General features: G+C 43.4%; 1 protein-coding gene across 2 annotated transcripts in view; it reads right to left on the bottom strand.

Annotated features, from left to right (window-relative positions):
* Positions 1 to 27,341, bottom strand: part of CHRM2 (cholinergic receptor muscarinic 2) — a 106,014-nt gene that overhangs the window by 55,187 nt on the left and 23,486 nt on the right. The window contains exon 1 of one of the 2 annotated variants that reach the window (XM_038753212.1): positions 13,726 to 13,796. The exons of the other annotated variant lie outside the window; for it this stretch is intronic. The gene's annotated coding sequence lies outside the window, so the exon portion shown is untranslated. Of the gene's footprint in view, positions 1 to 13,725; positions 13,797 to 27,341 lie in introns of those variants that run through there. 2 annotated transcript variants of the gene reach the window in all.

The raw sequence follows: 27,341 nt of genomic DNA, 5'->3' as shown, positions 1-27,341 counted from the left end.
ATATACATATACATACATACATACATATATATTTTATATATATGCATACACATATATACATATGTACAGCTCTAATCCCACTCCACCACTTGTCTGCTATGTGATCTTGAGCAAGCCCCTTTAATTCTCTAGGCTTCAAATAGGGATTAAGACTTTGAGTCCCATATGGCTCATGGACTGTGTAGTACCGTACTAAACAATCGGGAGAGTACATTATATCAGAGTTGGTAGGTACGTTCCCTGCTCTCAACGGGCTTACAGTCTAGAGAAGGAGACAGACATTAATATAAATCAATAAATTACGGATATGGACATAAATGCTGTGGGACAGAGGGAGGGGTGAATAAAGAGTGCAAATCCAAATGCAAGAGTTATGCAGAGGGAGAAGAGGAAGTGAGGATTTACTTGACGGGGGGCCTCTTGGAGGAGATGTGTCTTCAATAAAACTTTGAAGGTGGGGAGAGTTTATAGAATAAGAAGAGGGAGGGCATTCCAGGCCAGACCAGAGGGATATGGGCTAGAAGTCAGCAGAGAGATAGATGAGATCTAAGTAAAGTAAGTTGGCATTGGAGGAGAAAAGTACGTGGGCTAGGTTGTCTAGGAAATCAGGGAGGTAAGGTAGAATGGGGAAAGGAGATCAAGTGCTTTAAAGCTGATGGTAAGGAGTTTCTGTTTGATGAGGAGTGACAAGGAAGAATCTCTTTCCTGGATTCTTGAAGAATAGGAACAAGGATAAGGTGTTCATTTGAGATCCCGTCTTACCTACTAAGTTTCTGATTCTGTGCTAAATCCCCATCTGCCTCAATTGTCTCGTCTTGCCGGTTTATAATCCGGATCAACATAATGAGGAAGAATTGGGGCAGGGGCCAATGGGATGTGGGGAGGGAGGCTTATGGGAAGAGCGTAGGTTGGATGACTGAAGGAACAAGGAATGGAAGAGTGGAGGAGTAGGAAATAAGAAAAAGAAAGGGAAAAGCAGGAATGATGCTTTGATTTGAACAATGAAGAGAGGCAAAGAAGAGGGGGAGAGTGCTGGAATACAAAGAAGAAATGTAGCAGAAACTCTACTGAAAATCTCCTTGGGGGAGTGAATTCTGTCCTCTAACTCTGTTGTACTCTTCTAAGTGCTTATTACAGTGTTCTGCAGACGGTAGGCATTCAGTACACACTAATAATTGATTCATAGCACTATCAAGAGGTCCAGTTGGAGGTACGGATATAGGGAAGGATAAAAACGAGGCAGAAGGAATGGAAAGAGGCGTGAAGACACATCAGTAGACAACAAGGAAAACTGCATTCATTCGATTTGCCTAGGGCCAGTTCCGATTTCCAAGGGCGGACACGGTCGCCCAACTTTCTATTAGAAAGAGAGGCTCTGAATAGGCCTATTCTAAGCTAAACAAAATCTGTCTTCCCCCTCCCATCCCCCACAAAGCCGAGACTCTGAAATGAGCACCAAGGTGACAATTCAGTTGACGTGAGAGGAATGAAAGCAGACTGGGGCTCCAGTGGGGCTTGCGAAAGTCATAGCTCAATTGGGTGGGTAAACCAAAGACTTGACTCAGACATGCCTTAGAAGCCTACCCTAAGACAGAAAATTCCTCTTCTCTGACACTGCTTTTCCGACGATGATTACACTTCATTTCTAAGTGGGCCACCTGCTCCCTTTCAGAGTGTCTCAATTTGAAACGTACAATTCGCTCCTGCTCTTCTGTGGATCGTTCGGTGGGGCAGGCGGGGATAATCTCACCAGGGCTGAGACACCGGCAGCTGAGATGACATCTTAGAAAAAGGAATTGAAGGAGCTCTCCCCTCAGCTGTCCTCTTGAAAGGCCTTGCTTTATGGCGGAAATTTGTACTGCCCCTTCTAGGGAGGGAATGTGCCTATCAACTGTACTTTCCCCAGCACTTTGTACATTGGTCTGCACACAGTAAATGCTTAATAAATACCCCCGATTGACTGATCGATTAAGCATTTTGATATTCACCCGTAGCACTTAAATCCATGGCATTATGCTCTGTTTCTTCCCCTCTATGAAATATATCTTAATGTCTGTCTCCCCCTCTGGACTCTAAGCTCATTGAAGTCAGGGCTCGTGAGCCCCTGAAGGACAGGGATTCTGTCTAATTCTCACCTGTATATTCTTTCCAAGCAGCAGCCCAGTGGAAAAGGCACGGGCAGTCAGAGGACGTGTGTTCTAATCCCGGCTCTTCCCCTTGTCTGCTGTGCGACCTTGAGCAAGTCACTTTACTTCTCTGGGCCTTTGTTATCTTATCTGTAAAATGGGGATTAAGACTGTGAGCCCCATGTGGGACAGGGACCGTGTCCAACCTTGCCAGTGATAGTACAGTGTCTGGTGTATAGTAAGTGCTTAATAAATACTATTAAAAATGCACTTACTAAAGTGTTCTGCACACAAGAAGGACTTAATAAATACTATTTGGACTACCAACTCTGTTGTTTTATACTCTTCCAAGCACTTAGTACAATACTCTGCACACACTGGATGCTCAGTTAATATTATTGATTGACTGATTTCTTGATTATGTTCTAGACAAACTTGTGACAGCACAGGAAATGGGCCATTGTTGAACTAGCACTGCAAAGCATTACAGACTGGCCATAACCAATAAAACAATATTATTTATTGAGTACCTATTGCGGGCAGGGCTCTGGACTAAGCAGGTGGGAGAAAACAATGGAGTTCACTCTGGTTATCCTATGACTTAAGAATTCCATCCTATCCCTCAGGGAAATAATCTTGGTGTTATTTAGACATGGATTGGGTCATAAAAAGCATTAGTGGTTTGGAATTTTTATTAATAAATAATACATTATATTTGTTAAGCAATCACTGTGTACCAGGTATTGTACTAAGCACTGGGGCAGATATACGTTGATCAGATTGGAAAGAGTCCCTATCCTACATGGGGCTCATGGTCTTAATACCCATTTCACAGCTAACTGAGGCACAGAGCAGTAGGCGACTTGCCTGCAGTCATAGGGTAGACAAGTGACAGATCTGGGATTAGAATGCAGGTCCTTCTGATGCACAGACCGGGTTCTACCCACTAGGCCATGCTGCTTCTCTCATTTGTCCCATTTTTACCACCTCCTTCATTTATTACTATTTCTAACAGCATTAATGCTAATAAGCAACATATAGTGTTCCTTTACTACTACTACTAATAATAATAGCATTTGTTAAGCACTTACTATGTGCAAAGCACTGTTCTAAGCACTGGGGGGATACAAGGTGATCAGGTTGTCCCACGTGGGGCTCACAGTTTTAATCCCCACTTTACAGCGTCTAGTAATAATAATAATAATGATTTTGGTATTTGTTAAGTGCTTACTATGTGCAAAGCACTTTTTTTAAGCACTAGGGAGGATACAAGGTAATCAGGTTGTCCCATGTGGGGCTCACAATCTTAATCCCCATTTTACAGATGAGGTAACTGAGGCCCAGAGAAGTTAAGTGACTTGCCCAAAGTCAAACAGCTGACAAGTGGATTAGCCGGGATTAGAACCCATGACCTCTGGCTCCCAAGCCCGGGCTCTTTCCACTGAGCCACGCTGCTTCTCTTGATTCCACCCGACTGTCCCTGCTGTATATAGTAGATCCCCAAAGCTGGACAATTCAAGCAATCACAGGGGTCTACCCGAATCATCCGGACAATCACCTCCATCCTCTAAAGGCCTGGACCCAGATGGGAGGACTCAATCAATCAATCAATCAATCATATTTATTGAGTGCTTACTGTGTGCAGAGCACTGTACTATGCGCTTGGGAAGTACAAGTTGGCAACATATAGAGACAGTCCCTACCCAACAGTGGGCTCACAGTCTTAGCATACTTATGCTCTTTCCAGGTGAAGCAGCATTCAGAATAACGGCTGTGTGATTCGGGCGAAGCCGCTCTAAAACCTTCACTTCACAACTGAGGGAAACAAGCATCTTCAAAGGCAGGCACCCCCAGTCTCCTGATGCTTCAGTCTAGTTTAGGTAAACTCCTGGGGGTTACATTTTAGGAGAAGCCAGCTCTTCCCTGTATCACTCTAGTGAATATTTCCCCCATCACCTTTCTACTGACGTCAGCGTGAGATTTATGGGGCGAGTGAGAACGGACCATCTACCCGTCCCCGAGTTTATAGAGTGTCTCGGTGGACTTTCCACATCCTTCAGCAAAGTGCTGAATCCGCAGGAGGAGGTCTGCTCGTAAATCAAGGGTTTATTATTAATCACTCAGAATCTATTAAGCATTCACCGAACCCTCTCCTCAATTAAAAGGAAGTAGACAATAATCCAGATGATTCAGTCAATGAAAACTGCATTCCCCAGAAATATATGGGTTAAGTAATAATGATAATAATAACAATGATGCATTTATTATGTGCTTACTACGTGCAAATCACTGTTCTAAGCGCTGGAGAGGTTACAAAGTGATCAGATCGTCCCACGGGGGGCTCACAGTCTTAATCACCATTTTACAGATGAGGTAACTGAGGCCCAGAGAAGTTAAGTGACTTGCCCAAAGTCACACAGCTGACAATTGGAGGAGCCAGGGTTTGAACCCATGACCTCTGACTCCAAAGTCCATGCTCTTTCCAATGAATCATGCTGCTTTTCTACAGACTAAATGATATCAATAAGGCAGTCCTTGGATTTGGGACATGATTAGTTCCTGGGAAAAAAAAGAGCATCCTGGAAAGGAGGCTGGAATTTCCTGGAGACTTCCAGAGGGCTGATGGGAGAAGGAGGAGAAACTCTGTGCTTTTGTTATGGGCTAGATTCTCTCTCTCTCTAGGGGAATGGAACTGGGAGTTGACTTGTTGGGTGACCTTGAGCGAGTCACTTAATCAATCAATCAATCAATCGTATTTATTGAGCGCTTACTATGTGCAGAGCACTGTACTAAGCGCTTGGGAAGTACAAGTCGGCAACACATAGAGACAGTCCCTACCCAACAGTGGGCTCACACTTAACCTTACTGGCCTCAGTTTCCTCCTCTGTTGAATCAACATAAAATATCAGCTCTCCCTCCATCTTGGACTGGAAAATGCATGTGGGAGATGGACTGCTTCCAATCTGATTATTCAGTATCTATCCCAGTGCTCAGAACAGTGCTTGGCACATACTAATCACATAATAAATACCTCAACCAACTGGAGAAGAATGACGAAACATATCCTCACAGCTTTAGACCCCCATCAATCAATGATACTTTTAGATTGGGAGAAAGATCAAGTCTAATTCCCACCTGCGTATTCTTTCCCAGCATTTAGTATAGTGCTCTACACCCAACGTTGCACACTAAAATGAAATAAAATAAACAGTAATAGTAGTAGCACTAGAATTAATTGTTAACTATAACAATAATAACAATGTTGGTATTTGTTAAGCGCTTACTATGTGCCAATCACTGTTCTAAGTGCTGGGGTAGATACAAGGCAATTAGGTTGTCCCACATGGGGCTCACAGTCTTAGTCCCCATTTTACAGTTGAGGTAACTGAGGCACAGAAAAATTAAGTGACTTGCCCAAAGTCACACAGCTGACTAGTGGCGGAGTGGGATTAGAACCCACAACCTCTGACCCCCAAGCCCATGCTCTTTCCACCAAGCCACACTGCTTCTCTATGTACAGAGCATAGTACTGAGCACTCCCAAAGGCAAGTCAATTTCACTAATATTATTTTTTGAGCATCTACGAAATGCAAGACATTGGACAGAATGGCTTGGGAGAGCACAAAAGAAAAAAAAACTCACGGGAAGCATTCATTCATTCATTCAATCATATTTATTGAGCACTTACTGTGTGCAGAGCACTGTACTAAGCACTTGGAAAATACAATTCGGCAACAGATAGAGACAGTCCCTACCCAACAATGGGCTCAGCGTGGCCTAATGGAGAGAGCATTTGTCTGGGAGTTAGAAGACCTGGCTTCTAGTCCCAGCTCTGCTAATTGCTGGCTGTGTCACCTTGGGCAAGTCAATTCACTCTCTGAGCCTCAGTTTCCTCAACTGTAAAATGGAGATTAAATCTTACCCCCTACTAAGTAGACTGTGAGCCCCATGTGGGACAGGGATACTGTCTACCTTGATAAATTTGTATCTACCCCATCACTTTAGAATGGTGCTTTTCACACTTTAAGCACATAAAAAATTCTATTTAAAAAAAAAAGCCGCATGATCACTGCCCTCTGGGAGCTTACAATTTAACGGGGCAGACGGACAGACTATAATCATTTCCAAAGATTTGTAGCATTAAGTTCAGTTGATTGGATGGTGTTTGCCAAGTTTGCCTAGTGTATTATGTAGTCCAAAGACTCAGTCTAGTGGCTAGTTCTGGCCTACTCCAGATCCCCACAGCCACCCCACTATCAATCAATCCATGGTATTTATTGAGTGCTTACTGTGTGCAGAGCACTGTACTAAGCATGTAGGAAAATACAACAGAGTTGGAAGACACGTTCCCTACCTACAGTGAGTTTACAGTCATAATCAATCAATCATCAGCGGTATTCCTTGAGTGTTTACTGTGTGCCGAGCACTGTACTAAGCACTTGGGAGAATAGGATAAAGTTGGCAAATACAATCCCAGCTCTCAGGGAACTTAGAATCTACAGAAAAGAGATACTTTACCAGACGTAAAATAGGGATTAAATATCTGCTCTCTCACCCTTTTTGACTGCGAGCCCTATGTAGGACAGGAACTGTGACCGTTTTGATAATCCACTGTATCACTTAGTACAGTGCTTGGCCTATAGTAAATAATGAATGCCACATTTTGTTATAATTATCATTACTATTATTATTATTACAGTGACTGGGGCAGAGCAAGCACTTACTAGATTCCACAATTATTATTATTCATTATTATTACAGTACCTGGGACAGAGCAAGCACTTACTAAATTCTGCAATTAATTTTATTACTGTTCTCATCATCATTATTGTTACAGTACCTAGGGCAGAGGAAGCACTTTCGAAATATGACAATTATTATCAGTTCACGATCACCCTCCTTTTCAATTTACTTCTTCCCAGGGTCAGAATGGCTTAGCTTGGAAAAACCAACCCCACATCCTTCTTCCAGGACTGAATCCGCTGCCAAGACTAAGGACTGTTGAAAAAGGGAATTGGTTGCGTCTCGGGTCTTGACATTTTCTATCTGATTAGCACTCACCACCTGCCTTCTTTCTCAGTAGTCTCTTGTCGCACATCATCCAACAGGGGAGTTCAGTGAAATCTGCTGCTTTGATCTGCTTCGTGTTGCTTTTCTAGGTTGTGTTCTTGCCACTCAAATGCCAACTTAGGGGTGACAACACTGGGATGTGGCACTATTCATTCATTCATTCATTCATATTTATTGAGTGCTTACTGTGTGCAGAGCACTGTACTAAGTGTTTGGGAAGTACAAGTTGGCAACATATAGAGACGGTCCCTACCCAACAACAGGCTCACAGTCTAGAAGGGGGAGACAGACAACAAAACAAAACTTGTGGACAGGTGTCAAGTCGTCAGGACAAATAGAATTAAAGCTAAATGCACATCATGAACAAAATAAATAGAATAGTAAATATGTACAAGTAAAATAAATAGAGTAATAAGTCTGTACAAACATATATACAGGTGCTGTGGGGAGGGGAAGGAGGGAGGGCGGGGGGATGGGGAGGAGGAGAGGAAAAAGGGGGCTCAGTCTGGGAAGGCCTCTTGGAGGAGGTGAGCTCTCCGTAGGGCTTTGAAGGGAGAAAGAGAGCTAGCTTGGAGCAAGAGAGTCGGGAGGGGACAGGGATGAACAGGACAGCACAGGAATATGGGGGCTTGGTCTGGGGCTTGCTTTGACTTAGGGCAGGGCAGTTGATTCCCATCTTGTCTTATGCTGTCGAGTCACCTCCGACCCATAGCTACTCCAAGGATACATCTCTCCCCAGAACGCCCCATCTCCATCTGCAATTGTTCTGGTAGTGGATCCATTGAGTTTTCTTGGTAAAAATACAAAAGTGGTTTAGCATTGCAGGGACAGGACATAAAAATGGGGGCTTCCCTTAACTACTCTGTGCCTCAGTCCCCTCATCTGCAAAAATGGGAATTCAGTACTGTTTTTCCTCCTACTTAGACCGTAAGCCTCATGTGGACCTAGTTTATCTTTTATTGACCACCACAGTAAGTACAGTGCTTGGCATATAGGAAGCATTTAAAAACTAGTATTCTTATTGTTATTATTATAATTATTATCCCTGCTTCCATCCTGACTCCTAGTCCCCTGATTTTTCCATTACCCCACCTCAATAAAGAGCTGCAACTGTTCCCTTGGATTCTTCCTTCTTGAGAGATGAACACTGGCTTGTTGCCAAGAGGATGCAACTGAATGGCTAGTATGTGTTCTGGAAGAGTGAGATCATCAGCAGCAGCATTATTGAGTACCTACTTTGCTCTAAGCATTGGTACCGAGAAGTAGTGCGGCCCAGAGGAAAGAGAACAAGAAAGAGAATCATAATAATAATAATAATAATGGTATTTGTTAAGTGGTTACTATGTACCAAGCACTGTTCTAAGCACTGGGGTAGATACAAGATAATCAGGTTGTCCCATGTGAGGCACACAGTCTTAATCCCCATTTTACAGATGAGGCGATTGAGGCACAGAGAATTCAGGTGATTTGCCCAAAGTCACACTTCCGATAAGTGGCAGAGCCGGGATTAGAACCCACAACCTGGGAAGATCTGGGTTCTGATCCCAGCTTTGCCGCAAGCCGTCTATGTGACCTTGGACAAGTCACTTATCTTCTCAGTTTCCTCATCTGTAAAGTGGGGATTCAGTGCATTCTCCCTCTCCTTTACACTGTGAGCCCCATGTGGGACAGGGATTGTGTCTGACCTAATGATATTGTATCTATCCCAGTGCTTAGTACAGTGCTTTGCAAAGAATAAGCACTTAACAAATATGATGATTACATATTATTATTGTTATCATTACCATTACTGTACTGCAGCGCTCAGTACTAGGAGCATGGGAGCACATAAATGAAGACTAGAAAAAGAATGCTAATGCCAAAGTATGTACTTAACCGGGGGTCTGACGTGGGAAGGCTGTGATTACTGGGGACACCAATCAATCAATCATATTTGACAAGCACTTACTATGTGCACAGCACTATACTAAGAGCTTGGGAGAGTACAATATAAGAGAATTAGCAGATATGTTCCCTGCCCATAACTAGCTGTGAATAAATAGGTAATTTATAATACAGAATTTAAAGACATGTAAATAAGTGCTGTGGGGTTGGGGCAAGTATCAAGTATCAAAAGGTTGATGGGCAGACACCAGAGCCTAAAACACCTAACACAACTCCACCTCTGCACAATTATCGCAACCAAATCAGACCAATTCTGGATGGATGCCAAGAGACTGCTGAAAATCCCCCCTGTCATTAACTCTCCCCTCTCATTAACTGGTTAACAAGGCAGATTCCAGTAGGGCCATAAGAAATGAGGAATCTCTGCAATTTTTTTTTCAAAACGAGGTTAATTCCGCCCCAGGCTAACACGACATCTCTGGAAGACCTATCCGGTCACCGGGTGTTCGAGAATCAAATATCCCAGCCTCAAGAGTTATCAACTGCCTCAATTTCCAACTCCTACGGATTCATTATTTAGGGAAATAAGGGAAATCAAATGAATGTCTGCCCGACCATGAGTCATCCAAAGATACCTAGGAAAGTAAAGATCAAAAGTCCTGGTAATTCCCAGTAATGGCAAACGCCCACCTCAAAATCAATACCGCATAAAGTAGACGAGCTATTTATCTTGCGGAATCATTTTTTCCTGCAAAGATTTCACCCCTTTTCCACCCCTCCTTGCCTTTGTCTTTCTTTCAGAGAAGCTGTAAAAAACACCAAGAAGCAATTGGAAAATCCATCACTTGAAAGCGGCTTGTCACGGGCCATCCGACCATATTTAAATCATCATCCAATTCTGCAAATGAATACGTTATCTTTTTTCATTTGTCCCACTCTCTCTCCCTCATTTTCTACTCTACTTCTCTCTCCCAAAACAAGAACCCCAAATCTTCTGGGCTGGGTGGACAGCAAGACCATAAAGCAGGTTGACAATAGCAGCCCCCATCTCCCCAGTGTGGGCCTTTACTTTGTAGTTTTAAAAAATACACTTTTATAGACACCCCTGCCCCCCAGGAAGGCATTAGAACCAATGCTCTGTTGACTGCGTCCAAAATGCAAGATATTGTGTATCTACCCCAATGTTCAGTACAGTGCACTCAGCACTTGGTAAGCACTTAACAGATACAATCCCCCCGGCCTTACCTCCTTCCCTTCCCCACAGCACCTGTATATATGTATATATGTTTGTACATATTTATTACTCTATTTATTTATCTTGTACATATCTATTCTATTTATTTTATTTTGTTAATACGTATGGTTTTGTTCTCTGTCTCCCCCTTCTAGACTGTGAGCCCACTATTGGGTAGGGACTGTCTCTATATGTTGCCAACTTGTACTTCCCAAGCGCTTAGTACAGTGCTCTGCACACAGTAAGTGCTTAATAAATATGATTGATTGATACAAGAATCATTGTTTACTATGCTTATTCTTCTCCCAGCTCATGCAAGTAGAAATGAAATGTGTGCGGTCTTGATGAGGTCACTTTGCTCAGAAGGCCAATGGAAGGCTCTGCAGTTGAGAGCACTGGACTGGAACTTCAGGACTTCTGACTCTGCTAAACACATTTGTTAAGTGCTTGCTACGTGCTAAGCTCTGGATAGACCCAAGCTAATCTACTTGGACATAGTCATATAGTCCACATCCTTCATGGACTCACAGTCTCAATCCCCATTTTACAGATGAGGTAGCTAGGCACAGAGAAGTGAAATGACTTGCTCAAGGTCACACAGAAGATAAGTAGTCGAGCTGGGATTAGAACCTAGGTCTTTCTGACACCCAAGCCCATGTTCTATCCACTAGACCACCCTGCTTCTCTTGATGTGGGTCCTCAGATAGGTCATGACCTCCTTCTGCAGCCTGGTGAAAGGAATCACCAGCAGACCATGGGCTCCAGCCTCAGCAAAGGTTAAGACTTCCCAAATCAGTCAGTCGTTCAAACAGTGGTATTTATTGAACACTTATTGCGTGCGAAGCACCATACTAGGTGGTAGGGAGAGTACTATAATAGAGGTGATAGAAGTGATCCCTCCCCACATAGAATATCCCAGCTATCCACTCAGCTCAGATTCCATTTCCCCATCAAGAAGCCCTGGCTTCCCTCCCAGCCTGGAAACTACTCAAGAGTCTCTGCGGTTGCCTCAGAGGGCTGAGCTGGGAGCTACAGTGTGCCTTCTTTTGATGTATTTCCCAATTTTTTTAATGGTATTTGTTAAGAGCTTACTACGTGTCAAGCACCATTCTAAGCTATGGGCTGGATTCAAATTAATCAGGTTGGAAGCAGTCCCTGTCCCAAATGGGGCTCACAGTCTAAATAGGAGGGAGAACAGGTAATGAATCACCATTTTTCAGTTGAGGAAACTGAGGCACAGAGACATTAAGAGACTTGCCCAAGGTCACACCTCAGGCAGAATTAAAACCCAGGTCTTCTGACTCTCGGACCGTGATTTATCCACCAAGTCTCAGACCTACAATTGGTTTCTTTGCAGTCTGACCTATAAACATAATATACATTATGCATTTATCTAAAGACTTTTCAATTTCTATTTCTTGATGGACTTCCATATCTTGCCTCAACTTTGGGAACTTTTACTTAATAAAAATAACTGCGGAATTCATTAAGTTCTTGTGCACTAGTAGGTGCTTAATAGATGGCAAACACTGTGCTAAGTGCAGCAATAGATACAAGATAATCAGGATGGACACAATCCCTGTCCCACACAGAGCTCACAGTCTAAATAGGAGGGAGAAGTGTGAGGAAACTGAGGCACAGAGAAGTTGAGTGACTTGTCAGGTCGCACAGCAAGCAAGTGGCAGACCCGAGATTAGAACCCAAGCCCTCTTACCCCCCCCCGTCCACCGACCCATGCCCCTTTCACAAGAGTATGCCACTTCTACTACTCGTACTGACAATGTTCTATGTATCACAGTTTCCCCATCAGTATAAAGAAGGTAGTAAGCCCTATCAGCAGCAGTTTAGGAAGGTGGTTAGCTGAATCCTGGACGAATTAATACATTCTGATTAAAAATAAGGACTACAATAAGTACCTTCCAGCACTTTTGAGCACGGCACTAGATGAATAAAGATATTGTTAACAGTTATTCTATTTCAGTGACTTTTCTATTATCAAAAGACCATATCCAATAAATAATTAAAATACATAGATAGATGTCACATGGCTATGGTTCTGGCTTTTCATCATTTTCTCATTCTTTTATTATAATTCTTCGACGCTACAACATATCACCAAAAATCAAACAGCTATTAAGCATCGACATAGCCAGTCAAATGGACAGCAATTCATTAACATCCCAAGTGTAGCCAAGACAATCATCCACCTATATCCCCAACCCTTACCGGAATGAACAAGGGAAAGAAGGCCCTTCTGTAGCAGGATGGATTCCGGACCAGTTTGACCCACTGGGGTACTGGGAAAATCCAATCGGCTTAAACATGCAGGCCAGTGGGAGAACAACCTAGTTAAAGCCACTTCTTATAGCCTGGAGCTTGGGACCAGGAAGGTGGAAAGGAGAGGCTCCTTCAGGCCTTAAACCTCCCACCCATCTAGGAATTTATACCAGAAATTCCCAGTAACAATTTCTGAGCCAGTCCGGCCCAGGGTTGGGGGGTTGAGAAAACAAGGATTTTTCATCCTGCACAAAGGCAGAGAAGAGGCATGATTGAAATCACAAACGGTGTGAACAGGGCAAATAATAATAATAATAATAATAATAATGGCATTTATTAAGTGCTTACTCTGTGTAAAGCACTGTTCTAAGCGCTGGGGAGGTTACAAGCTGATCAGGTTGTCCCACGAGAACTCACAGTCTTAATCCCCATTTTACAGATGAGGTAACTGAGGCACAGAGAAGTTAAGTGACTTGCCCAAAGTCACACAGCTGACGATTGGCAAAGACCAAGTCTCACCCCACCGGGACCAGAGGCCTCCCAAGGGAACTTGAGGGTGGTTGGTTCTAAACGAACATGAGAAAAATATCTTCCCACCGCAGGCGGAGAGCATTTGAAATTTTCTACAACTGGAATTTGTGCAGGCAGAAAATCGTAATACATTCAAGAAGCCTTTGGACAAATTTATGGATGATATTCACATTCAGTTATTAGGAAGAAAATTAGGAATGTTAGATGACAAGTCTAAAATCATGAGCATGGATGCCCGACAGAGCAATTATCACATCCTTGCTTACTGAAAACGCTACACGGCACTGTTTTGATTCGGTAACAGCAGTGCTTATGTTTATTCTTTGTAATAATGACCCTAGGTCTACCATTTCCCCCTCCCTAACCCTTCCCCTTACTCAAAATACTAAAATCACCCCTAGCTCTAACTTAATCCATTGCCTTCCCGAGGTATCTTGGTGGCAGTGATGGTCAGAGACAGAGGGTGTCTTCTCACGGAGAGATGGTTTGAGTTAAATGTCAGATGTTGCCGCCCAAGAGAGTGTGGACTCGTGTGTTTGTTGCTCGTGATCAGCTCAACAGCATGGAGTCCTCCAGGTTGGTGTATCTCTAACCTTGACCCACCTGGAGATCCATGGGGTTGAACCATGAACTTTCCAAGTCTCCCGTGGCTCCTCTTCACCCCCAAAGGGTAGACCGATCCTCGGCTCACACTCGGTTTAGCTGATGTAGCTCCTGTCTTCCATCTTCTTTCCAGACGACACCAGAGAGTTACGTTCTGTGTCCTCCTTTAGATGTTAAGCCCTCTGTGGGCAGGGATCACGTCTACCAATTCTATTACATTGTACTTTCCCAAGCACTCAGTACAGTGTTCTAAACATGGAAAGTGCTTAATAAATATGATTAACTGATTGATTGGTAAGTGAAGTTTAGTGCATGGAAAGCTCTACCCAAGATTCATCCAACTTCCTGTTTCCTTTGTTTGATTTTTTGGCCCATTGGCTGAGAAGAAGTAGCATAGCCTAGTGGATAGAGCATGGCCCTTGGAGTCAGAAGGACCTGAATTCTAATCTCTGCTCTGCTACTTGCCTGCTGTGTGACTTCGGGCAAGTCACTTAACTTCTCTGTGTCCCGGTTACTTCACCTGTAAAATGGGGATTAAGATTGTGACCCCCACGAGGGACAGGGACTGTGTCCAGCCTGATTATGTTGTACCTACCCCAGCACTTAGTTTGGTGCCCAGGCACCTAGTAAGGGTTTAACAGACACCAAAATAATTATTATTACTGTCATTAATAATAATAATAAACTTTATCTTTCCTATCAAAGGTATCCAGAGAGAGCATAGTGCTAATGGATTCAATGGCTTCAGCCTGCCTTGTGATGACAGTTCTTCCCCATTTCAACCAGGACAGACCCAGCTTTTTAGAGTTTGTTCCAGATGATTTTAGAAAACAAATAGTCCTATCCCAACCCTGGGACTATCCCAGTAAAATTGGAATTCCCACTTGGCCCAGGGCCCTTCATGAGATTGTGAGCCCCATGTGGATCAGGGACTGTGTCCAACCCAATTTGCTTGTATCCACCCCAGCACCTAGTAATAATAATAATAATAATAATTTTGGTATTTATTAAGCGCTTACTATGTGCAAAGCACAGTTCTAAGCACTGGGGAGGATACAAGGTGATCAGGTTGTCCCATGTGGGGCTCACAGTCTTAATCCCTATTTTAAAGATGAGGTAACTGAGGCCCAGAGAAGTGAAGTGATTTGCCCAAAGTCACATAGCTGACAAGCGGTGGAGCTGGGATTTGAACCCATGACCTCTGACTCCAAAGCCCATGCTCAGTGCCTGACACATAGTAAGTGCTTAACATATACCACAATTATTATTATTATCATCATTATCGTTATTATTATCATTATTACTATTATTATTATTATTATTATTTTATCATTTTCAGGTTGAAGCCTGCTCAGCGTCTGCCCAATTCAGGTCCTAAAACATGATGGGACTTGTAGTGCAGATATTCTATCATGCTAAGGAACTCACCCTTTATAGCCTCCCATCTTCAGCCCACCTCCTAGTCATGACACAGTGGAGAGAGCACGGGCTTGGGAATCAGAAGGACCTGGGTTCTAATCCCGGCTCTGCCACCTGTCTGCTGAGTGGCCTTGGGCAAGTCACTTCGCTTCTCTGTGCCTCAGTTACCTCATTTGTAAAATGGGAATTAAGACTGTGAGCCCAATGAAGAACAGGGGGACAGGGAGTGTTTCCAACCTGTTTAGCTTGTATCTATCCCTGCGCTTAGAACCTGACACATAGCTTAACATATACTGTGTTAAACAAAAAACAAAATAAACCTCACCCGGCATCTGACACTGTGCGCAGGCACGCAACCATTTCCTCCAAAATGAGTTGGGGCTGTATCAAGATGGATGCCCACTGTTGGAAGAAGGTGCTCTGCACACAGTAAGCGCTCAATAAATATGATTGATTGATTGATTCCCTAATTCTGCCAGGGTGTTCTAGGGAAAAGTCCTTCTGGGTAGCTGCATCCACATCAGACCCTGACTCCTCAGTTAATTCTCTCTCAAGGGCATCCTAAGGTCATCCTTGGCTCTAATCCCCTTCAGTTTACTCTACTTCTTATGCCAAGAAAAGGGAGTCAGATGGAGCTCGCTGTGGACAAGGAAGGTGTCTGTTTATTGTTATATTGTATCCTCTCAAGCACTTGGTACAGAGCTCTGAACATAGTTACTTCTCATTAAAAATGATTGAATGAACAAACGACCCAGGTTCTAATCCTAACTCTGCCTTTTGTGTGACCTTAGGTATGTCATTTCACTTCTCTGTGCCTCAGGTTCCTGATCTGCAAAACTGGGATTCAATACCTATTTTTTGAATGGCATTTATTAAGTGCTTACTATGTGCAAAGCACTGTTTTAAGCACTGAGCACTGTTCTAAGCACTGAGCACTATCCTCTCTCCTCCTCAGGCTGTGAGCCTCAGGTGGGCCAGGGACTCTGTCTGAACTTGTTACCTTATTTCTCCCCTAGTCCTCAGTACATTGTTTGGCACATATTAAGCACTTAACAAATACAACCATTATTATTCTAATTACCCCAGGATGTTCATCAGATGAACAGAGTAACCAGTGCTTCTCTTCCAAGTAAAAAGAACAGATAAGATTGCAGCACACCAAGGGATTTAATGTGCTAATGAATTACAATTAAATGTAATAAAAGACACCTGCCATTTTTTAAATGTTTTCTACTGCTAAACCATGTAGATAAAATTGTCTCTCTAGACTCTTGTGTTTATTTGGCTTTATTTATTTAAAAGGGCCCCTGATGCCTCCTGAGAAACTAAAGGAAATAGGACACTAATAAAACTAAACACTTCTGTTCTTCTCAATCAGACAATTTTCTGCATTAGTTCTCTGGAGCATTTACTGGAAATCTATGCACGAAAACAAACTCTGCTCTGGAGTCCACTTGGTTTTGCTGCTGTCTTGCTTACTCTGTTATATTGACTTTCCCAAGAGCTTAGTACAGTGCTCTGCACAGTAAGTGCTCAATAAATAACACTCAGTGATTGTACAGTGTTATTTATGGTTGTACATATTTATTTATGGTTGTACATATTTATTACTCTATTTATTTATTTATTTATTTTACTTGTACATTTCTATCCTACTTATTTTATTTTGTTGGTATGTTTGGTTCTGTTCTCTGTCTCCCCCTTTTAGACTGTGAGCCCACTGTAGGGTAGGGACTGTCTCTATGTGATGCCAATTTGTACTTCCCAAGCGCTTAGTACAGTGCTCTGCACATAGTAAGCGCTCAATAAATACGATTGATTGATTGATTGATTGATTGATTGAGTGCCATATCTATGCTGATGAGCAGCAGCATGGCTCAGTGGAAAGAGCCCGGGCTTTGGAGTCAGAGGTCATGGGTTCAAATTCTGCCTCTGCCCATTGTCAGCTGTGTGACTTTGGCAAGTCATTTCACTTCTCTGGGCCTCAGTTACCTCATCTGTAAAATGGGGATTAAGACTGTGAGCCCCATGTGGGACAACCTGATCTCCTTCTAACCACTCCAGGGCTTAGAACAGTGCTTTGCACATAGTAAGTGTTTAATAAATGCCATTATTATTATTATTATGATTATGATTATTATATCTAGAGTCTTTCCCAGAGGACTGAGTGGAAGACATATTTTTCAGCCCATCCAAGGGTGGAATGATTCCTGGAGGGGGCTACTGCTTGACTAACCAAGAATAAGATCAATCAATCATATTTATTGAGCACTTACTATGTGCAGAGTACTGTACTAAGCACTTGGGAGAGTAAAATATAACAGAATTGGTATTTGTTAAGTAAATATGATGTGTCAAGCTCCGGAGCAGCTACAAGAGTAGAGACAGGGTAGACATTATTCCTGTCTCACACAGGGCTCAAAGCCTTCATCCTTTACAGATGAGGTAACAGGCTCAGAGAAGGAAGTGACTTGCCCAAAGTCACATAGTAGATAAGTAGCAGAGCCAGGATTAGAACCCAGGTCCTTCAGATTCCCAGGCCCATGCGCTTTCCATTAGGCCACACAACCTCTGTGCAGCAACTTAGCCATCTGTAGGTGTTGGACAACTTGAGTTCTTTTGGTTTCTTCCTCATCACTAACAGTAAACAAGTTAACTCCGTTTGCCTTAACTGCTCTGTGGAATCTCCCATGGCAAAAGACGAATAATCCCCAGGCAGGTCACAATCACATGAGGTCCATATCCTTAAACTTTGCTACTTCTCCTCTCTCTGACGTATTTCAGTGTCTATTCTGTGTGCCTCAGTTCCCTCTTCTGCAATAAGGAGGTTTAATACCTGTTCTCCCTCCTGCTTAGACTCTGAGCCCCATGTGGGACTTGATTACCTGGTATCAACCCCAACTCTTAGTACAGCGCTTTGCACATAGTTAGAGCTAAACAAATACCACAATTATTAAGCTCCTTGAAAGCCGGGATCGTGTCTACCAACTCTATTTGACTGTACTCTCCTATGTCATTAAGCTCCTTGAGAGCCGGGATCGTGTCTACCAACTCTGTTTGACTGTACTCTCCAAAGTATTTCATACAGTGCTCTGCTTTCATTAAGCGCTCAGTAAATACCATTGATTGATGGATATGTTGTACTCTCCCAAGAGCTTAAAAATAAAACTAATAATGGTATTTGTTAAGCACTTACTACGTGCCAAGCACTGTTTTAAGCACTGGGGGAGATACAGGTAATCTGTTTGTCCCATGTGGGGCTCACAGTCTTAATCCTCATTTTTCAAATGTGGTAATTAAGGCACAGAGAAGTCCCCCCCCAACCTCCGCCTTACCTCCTTCCCCTCCCCACAGCTCCTGTATATATGCTTGTACATATTTATTACTCTATTTATTTTACTTGTACATATTTACTATTCTATTTATTTTATTTTGTTAATATGTTTTGTTTTGATGTCTATCTCCCACTTCTAGACTGTGAGCCCACTGTTGGGTAGGGACCGTCTCTATATGTTGCCAACTTGTACTTCCCAAGTGCTTAGTACAGTGCTCTGCACACAGTAGGTGCTCAATAAATATGATTGAATGAGGAATGAAATGACTTGCCTAGGTGACAAGTGGTGGAGCCGGGATTAGAACTCACAACCTCTGGCTCCCAAGCCCGTGCTCTTTCCACTAAGCCACGAAGCTTGCAGCTTAGTGCAGGGTTCTGCACATAGTAAGTGCTCAATAAATATCACTGATTGACTACTCTAGGCTGGAGGGCTGCATGGAGGAATTCCTGGACCACCAGGGCACTAAGTGCAATGAAAGAATCGGCAGGGAGAGGGAAACAGATCTTGCCACTCAGGCAAGAATTTTACTTGAACTCGAATCATTAGCCTGACCATCTATCAAGAAAGATAGATGGAAATTCTGAAGCCGCAAGAAAACCCATTTTCCCTCCTTCTTTTTCAGGAGAAAAAAAACAACAACTGGAAATTTAGGAGAATTTGAAATATATCACAAGATTATTTTTCTTATCACTGCTTACACCATTGGGAATTTTGAAGCCGTAAGAAAATCATTTCCCCTCCTTCCTTTTCTGGGGAAGACACAAGCAAACTGGAAATTTAGGAGAAATCGAAATATATTTCATGATTATTTTTCTTATCACTGCTTAATCTAATTTTTTTTCCACTTTTAAGAAGAAAATGTACCGTGTAAAATTAATTTAGCGCCTATTTGTAAGGCTCGGTCATACGGAAATTTAGAAGTGCTAATGCCTTCACGTTATGCAAACTGCAATTACAAATAAATATGAAAATGGACTAAGTGCTGCATTAATGTTGGAGATGGAGCTACAGACAGCAGCAACCTGAACCCTGACCCAGGAAAATATCCCTTCTTTTATTCCCACTTCATAAGAAAGAGGGGAAAAAAGAAGTTGAAAATAGAAGCCATCAATAACAAAGATAAATTTTGTAAGGTTTCACCTAAGAACAGTCTCCTAAGAGTCAGCAGTCTGAAAGAAGGAACTCATATTTTCAGAAAATAAGGGCAGGATAGCAGGATAAAATAAAATTCAATATTTTGTAGGGCTGAAAACAAAATTACCACAACCAGTGCCCACACGTAAATAAATTGAGCACCCTGATATCTTTCTTTAAGACAAAGTTTCAGGCTCTGATTCATCAGTGATATCTGTTTCTAAAGCTGTACATCATCTTGCATTAAGTGTTTTCAAGCCCTCAGGCGGATCTCACTGTAAGTTGGAGATATTTTCCTGGAACTAGCTATTTCAAATGTAAGAATGTATAGCTGTTCAGACACCTAATAAGTGAGATTTACAATCCTACTTTAAAAACAACCAAATTCCTGTTAAGAGGTGTTTGAATAATGTGTTATGATGCAAAATTAGGAGTAGCGTTAGTGCTGAGTGCAAGGCACTCTAAGCTCTTGGGAAAGTACAGAAGAATCGTGGACAGAGCCCAGACCTGGGAACCAGAAGACTCGGATTTTAATCCTGGCACTGCCATTTCCCTGCTGTGTGACCTTGGCCAACTCACTTGACTTCTCTGTGCCTCAGATCCCCGTAAAATGGGGATTCAGTAATCTGTTCTCGTTCTTGTGAGTTTTATGTGAAGCACAAACTGTGTCCGTTCTGATTATCTTTTTCTGCCTGAGCACAGAGTTCAGTGATTGACACATAGGAAGCACTTAATAAACCCCACAATTATTATTATTATTACAGTTTATACTCTAATGGGAGAGACAGGCACAAAAATATTTAAAAATAAATAAAGTAGCTTAACAATTGACTAAAAATACTGAAATACATGAATGCTGGGGGAGGGAATAAACATGTATACATATATACTTAATACCCATATGTATATATATAATATATATATATACATAATATATCCATTCATTCACTCAACACTATTGAGAACTTACTGTGTGGGGAGGACTGTACAAAGAGCTTAGAATAATAATAATAATAATAACGATGGCATTTGTTAAGCACTTACTATGTGCAAAACACTGTTCTAAGCACTGGGGAGGATACAGGGTGATCAGGCTGTCCCACGTGGGGCTCACAGGAAGAAAACAATATAACAGTAAACAGACATATTCCCTGCCCACAATGAGTTTACAGTCTAGAGGGGAAGCTTACAGTCTAGAAGGAGGGGGCTGATGAGTTGGTGTCATTTGGCTGTTGGGAGTTAACCAGGGAAGACAGGTTGGAGAAATGGGGATTAAATTTCTTAGTGGGTTCTTTGTTTTTACTATGACTTTGTCCTGGACGTTCACAGCAAGTACTCAAAAAAATACAAATATCGATCGATTAATTGGCTGGCTCTGACAGTCTTAGTACCTATTTGATTTAGAACTTCCCTTTATGGGTGGAATTTTTATTATTTTTATTATCTCAGCTCCCACCATCAGGCGTCATGGATTGGAGGTCGTGTCCGGGATTGCAGGGAGCTGGGGAGTAGGGGTCGGGTTTGGGGAAATGGTTCTGGAGTATGTTCCAAAACAAGGGAAATTATAGGAAAAAAAAGCTGCCCCCTTCCTCTTTGGTAATAAGCATGCAAAACAGTAACACTCAGATGCCTGCGAGCACTATTAGAACTCATTTTGAGGAAATCAACGATCACTTTGAAATTCACCCCAGCCCCATAATAATAATAATGGCATTTATTAAGCGCTTACTATGTGCAAAGCACTGTTCTAAGCACTGGGGTGGTTACAAGGTGATCAGGTTGTCCCACGGGGGGATCACAGTCTCAATCCCCATTTTACAGATAAGGTAACTGAGGCCCAGAGAAGTGAAGTGACTTGCCCAAAGTCACACAGCTGACAATGGGCAGAGCTGGGAGTTGAAACCATGAACCCTGACTCCAAAGCCCGGGCTCTTTCCACTGAGCCATGCTGCTTCTCACCGCTTACACTCATCTTACTATCTACTATTTCCCCTATCTGTAATTGCCTTTAACATCCATCTCCACCTGTAGGCTGTAAGCTCTTGTAGGCAGGGAACATATCTACCAACTCTATTGTATATTAATAATAATAATAATAATTAATAATAATTGTGGTGATTTGTTAAGCACTTACTAAGTGCCTGGCATGGTTCTAAGCACTGGGATAATAATAATAATAATAATAATAATAATAATAATGGCATTTATTAAGTGCTTACTATGTGCAAAGCACTGTTCTAAACACTGGGGAGGTTACAAGGTGATCAGGTCGTCCCACGGGGGGCTCACAGTCTTCATCCCCATTTTACAGATGAGGGAACTGAGGCCCAGAGAAGTGAAGTGACTTGCCCAAAGTCACATAGCTGACAAGTGGCAGAGTCGGGATTTGAACCCATGACCTCTGACTCCAAAGCCCGGGCTCTTTCCACTGAGCCACGCTGCTTCTGGGATAGATATACTCTCCCAGGGGCTTAGTACAGTGCTCTCTGCACAGTGAGCACTCAATAAATATCGCTGAGTGATTGGCCACATCTTTCCAAAAGAACCATTTCCTCTCTCTCTTTCCTCCACAATTCCATGTTTTCCATCAAAAAAGGCCAGGGACCGTTCAGAACTCAACGGTCATCTTTCCTCATGGGATGCTGTCCTGGAACAAATTGACTGCAGCAGCCACAAAGTCTCCCCTCTCCTTTCAATAGGGTCACCCGGCTGAAAGAGAACTTAAAAATCCCTGCTGGATAAAACCCCTCAGGGAGTCTGGCCAGCCCCCAGAGCAGGCGAAGAGACGAAGAGACGGCAGGGTTTCATAAGCCTCAACAGTATCTACTGTGCTACTTTGAACAAATCACCATCCTAGGCTCCCATCCAGATCTAGAGCAGTAGGCTGCAGACAAGAGTTTATCAAAAATCCATTCCCAAAATACCATAACCAGGCTGCGGGGTCGCAGGGGGTGGGGGAGAAGTGATGAATCTTGGCAGGGCAAAGTGTAGAACAATAAATGTCAAAGTTAAGGGGAGATGAGGAGGGAAGGGGCTACCCTTCTTTCACAATAATAATAATAATAACTGTGGTATTTGTTACTTGTCAGGCTCTATACTAAGCCCTGGGGTAGATACAAGATAATCGGGTTGGACACAGTCCCTCTCATCATCATCATCATCAATCGTATTTATTGAGCGCTTACTGTGTGCAGAGCACTGTACTAAGCGCTTGGGAAGTACAAATTGGCAACATATAGAGACAGTCCCTACCCAACAGTGGGCTCACAGTCTAAAAGGGGGAGACGAAACCAAACATACTAACAAAATAAAATAAATAGAATAGATATGTACAAGTAAAATAAATAAATAAATAAATAAATAGAGTAATAAATATGTACAAACATATATACATATATACAGGTGCTGTGGGGAAGGGAAGGAGGTAAGATGGGGGGATGGAGAGGGGGACGAGGGGGAGAGGAAGGAAGGGGCTCAGTCTGGGAAGGCCTCCTGGAGGAGGTGAGCTCTCAGTAGGGCCTTGAAGGGAGGAAGAGAGCTAGCTTGGCGGATGGGCAGAGGGAGGGCATTCCAGGACCGGGGGAGGACGTGGGCCGGGGGTCGATGGAGGGACAGGCGAGAATGAGGTACGGTGAGGAGATTAGCGGCGGAGGAGTGGAGGGTGCGGGGTGGGCTGTAGAAGGAGAGAAGGGAGGTGAGGTAGGAGGAGGTGAGGTGATGGACAGCCTTGAAGCCCAGGGTGAGGAGTTTCTGTCCCATGTAGGGCTCACAGTCTTAATCCCCATTTTACGGATGAGGGACTGAGGCCAAGAGAAGTCAAGTGACTTGCCCAAGGTCACACAGCAGTGAAGTGGCGGAGCCAGGATTAGAACTCAGGTCCTTCTGACTCACAGGCTCAGTCCACTGGGCCACTCACCATCATCCAATGAAGTGTTTCCACTCCTTGAACTCACCTCCACAAAAGCAATGCTTCTCATCTTCTGGATCCTTCTAGTGAGTCACTCTGCTCATGGGAGCTATCTACCGATCGCACCTCTGGCTCTGCCACCTGCTTTCATTCATTCATTCATTCAGTCGTATTTATTGAGTGCTTATTGTGTGCAGAGCACTGTACTAAGCACTTGGGAAGTACAAGTTGGCAACACATAGAGACGATCCCTACCCAACAACAGGCTCACAGTCTAGAAGGGGGAGACAGAGAACAAAACCAAACATGTGGACAGGTGTCATCAGAATAAATGGAAGTAAAGCTAGATGCACATCATGTGAACTTGGGCAAGTCCTTTCACTTGTCTGTACCTCAGTTCCCTCATCTGTAAAATGGGGATTCGATATCTGTTCTCCCTCCGACTCAGACCCTGAGGCCCATGTGGGACAGGGACAGTGTCTAGCCTGATTTTTTGAATCTGTCGCAGCACACAGGACAGTGCTTGGCACATAGTAAATGATCAAAGTAAATGAGAAGCAGCGTGGCTCAGTGGAAAGAGCACAGGCTTTGGAGTCGAAGGTCATGGGTTCAAATCCCAGCTCCGCCAACTGTCAGCTGTGTGACTTTAGTCAAGTCACTTAACTTCTCTGGGCCTCAGTTGTCTCATCTGTAAAATAGGGATTAAGAATGTGAGCCCCCAGTGAGACAACCTGATCACCTTGTAACCTCCCCAGCGCTTAGAACAGTGCTTTGCACATAGTAAGCACTTAATAAATGTCATCATTATTATTATCAAAGAATGCCACAATTATTGTTATTATTACTGTGATTATTACTGTGATTACAATGTGATTATAGCTGCCAATGCCTAACACACGTCCTGTCTCTGGCCCGGAACGCACTCCCTCCTCTAATCCTACAGACAACCACTCTCCCAGAGAAGCAGCATGACTCAGTGGAAAGAGCCTGGGCTTTGGAGATAGAAGTCATGGGTTCGAATCCCGACTCCGCCAAGGTGCCTGCTGTGTGACCTTGGGCAAGTCACTTAACTTCTCGGAGCCTCAGTTCCCTCATCTGTAAAATGGGGATGATGACTGTGAGCCCCACGCGGGACAACCTGATCACCTTGTATCCCCCCCAGCGCTTAGAACAGTGCCTTGCACATAGTAAGCGCTTAACAAATGCCATTATTATTATTATTATTATTATTCAAAGCCTTATTGAAGACCCATCTCCTCCAAGAGGCCTTCCCAAACTAAGCCCCACTATTCCTCATCTCCCACTCCCTTCTGCATCACCCTGCCTTGTAGTAGGAGAGAAGATACAAGGGGTGAAAGTGTGAGACCTCCCTCTGCCACCCCTCAATGTTCAGAGAGACAAAACCCCCTACTCTGTGGCACTTTTCCTGGGTGCCATTAAAACCGGTTAAAATGGCTCAGTACAATGGCAAAACCCAAGACCCTTTCATTATACTGTAAACTACACCTACGGTACCCTCGAAAAAACAGAGCGCTGCCTAAAAGACAAACCGTATTTAATTAAGAAAAATGATCCAGCCGCGAGCTCCAGTTTGGGAGGCTATTGATGGCAAACTTGCCCTTTTTTGGTCTCGGCTGAGTAATTTTCCTTTCTGAAAGGTGGAGGGGGGAGAGAGGGAGATGGATTGGGAAAGGGTGGGGATGATTGAGGGGGAATATTTCTATTTCTAGGTGAACGGGTAAACAAATGAATCTCTGCCACTCATCATGTTGCTCTCCCCCTTCCCATTTTGCGGGCCGGTTTCAATCCCGCCACCAGGGGGCAGGAAAATCCCAGTCAAGTAGCCCGGACTTTCCCGTTACCATGGTTACCAGGGCCTTACTCCCGCCTCAGCCTCAGTGAGGAATTTTGGGTGTCGATTACAGTTACTGCTACTTATTTAGCCTTCCTCTCAGAGTCCCGGGGTCTTGCTCTCACTCCCACTCACTCTCCGATTGTAACGGTGATAATCAATCAATCAATCAATCGTATTTATTGAGCGCTTACTGTGCGCAGAGCACTGTACTAAGCGCTTGGGAAGTACAAGTTGGCAACATAATGATAATGATAATAATAATAGTGGTACTTGTTAGGTGTCTGTCTCCCCCTAATAGACTGTGAGCCCACTGTTGCGTAGGGACCGTCTCTACATGTTGCCAACTTGTACTTCCCAAGCGCTTAGTACAGTGCTCTGCACACAGTAAGCGCTCGATAAATACGATTGAATGAATGAATGAATGCTTACTTATGTGCCAGGCATTGAACTGAGTGTGGGGGAAGATACCAGAAAATCAAGTTGGACCCTGTCCCTGTCCCTCATGGGGCTCACAGTCTTAATCCCCATTTTACAGATGAGCTAACGGAGGCACAGAGAAGTCAAGTGACTTGCCCAAGGTCACACTGGAGACAAGTGGCGGAGCCAAGATGAGAACCCAGGTACTTTTAATTCCCAGGCCCTTGCTCTATCCAATAGGTCATGCTGCTTATCTAATTATTCATTAAATCGTATTTATTGAGTGCTTACTGTGTGCAGAGCACTGTACTAAGTGCTTGGGAAGTATAATAAGCACTTGGGAAGTGTACTAAGCGCTTGAGAAGTACAAGTCGGCAACATATAGAGACAGTCCCTACCCAACAATGGGCTCATAGTCTAGAAGAATTATGAATATTATTATTAATAATAATGGCATTTATTAAGCACTTACTATTTGCAAAGCACTGTTCTAAGCACAGTCTAGAAGAATTATGAATATTGTTAATAATAATAATGGCATTTATTAAGTGCTTGCTATTTGCAAAGCACTGTTCTAAGCACTGGGGAGGGTACAAGGTGATCGGGTTGTCCCACGGGGTGCTCACAATCTTAATCCCCATTTTACAGATGAGGGAATTGAGGCACAGAGAAGTTAAGTGACTTGCCCAAAGTCACACAGCTGACAATTGGCAGAGCCGGGATTTGAACCCATGAACTCTGACTCCAAAGCCCGTGCTCTTTTCCACTGAGCCACGCTGCTTCTCTAATAATAAAGCACTAGTATGTTCCAACCCCTGTACTAAGTGCAGGGGTAGATACAAGATTATCAGGTTGGACATGGTCCCTGTCCCTCAAGGGGTTCACAATCTAAGTAGGAAGGAAAACAGGCATTGAATCCCCATTTTACAGATGAGAAAACTGAAGCACAGAGAAGTGAAATGGCATGCCCAAGGACACACAGCTAGCAAATGGCAGGGGCTGAAATTAGAACCCAGGTCCTCAGCTTCCCAGGCCTGTGTTCTTTTCACTAGGTCTACTGTTCTCCCTGACATCCCGGTGTCTGCTTCAGGTAATAATAAAATAATAATAATAATAATAATAATAATAATAGCATTTGTTAAGTGCTTACTATGTGCAAAGCACTGTTCTAAGCACTGGGGGGATACAAGGTGATCAGGTTGTCCCACGTGGGGCTCACGGTCTTCATCCCCATTTTACAGATGAGATAACTGAAGCACAGAGAAGTTAAGTGGCTTGCCCCAGGTCACACAGCTGACAAGTCAACACCCTCTTTCCCTGTGTCCTCCAGAGTTGCTCCCCATGGAGCGTCGGCTTTTGGGAGTCTGCTGGGGGGAGCTAAGAAAGGATGATTTAGCACCTCCCATTGCGGGGATCTGGGGCAGTTGCTCACCCCACCCTCGCTCCCAAGGAAAGGAGACTGGATCCAGTTTTCCCTCCTTCCCCCCAACCCACTTTGCATTACTCCTAGGAAGCAGAGTGGCCCAGTGGAAAGAGAACAGGACTAGGA

Source organism: Tachyglossus aculeatus, chromosome 10, assembly GCF_015852505.1.
Source record: "Tachyglossus aculeatus isolate mTacAcu1 chromosome 10, mTacAcu1.pri, whole genome shotgun sequence".
Taxonomy (NCBI): domain Eukaryota; kingdom Metazoa; phylum Chordata; class Mammalia; order Monotremata; family Tachyglossidae; genus Tachyglossus; species Tachyglossus aculeatus.
Note: the sequence above shows the minus strand (reverse complement) of the source record. Positions and strands in the feature narration are given on the sequence as shown.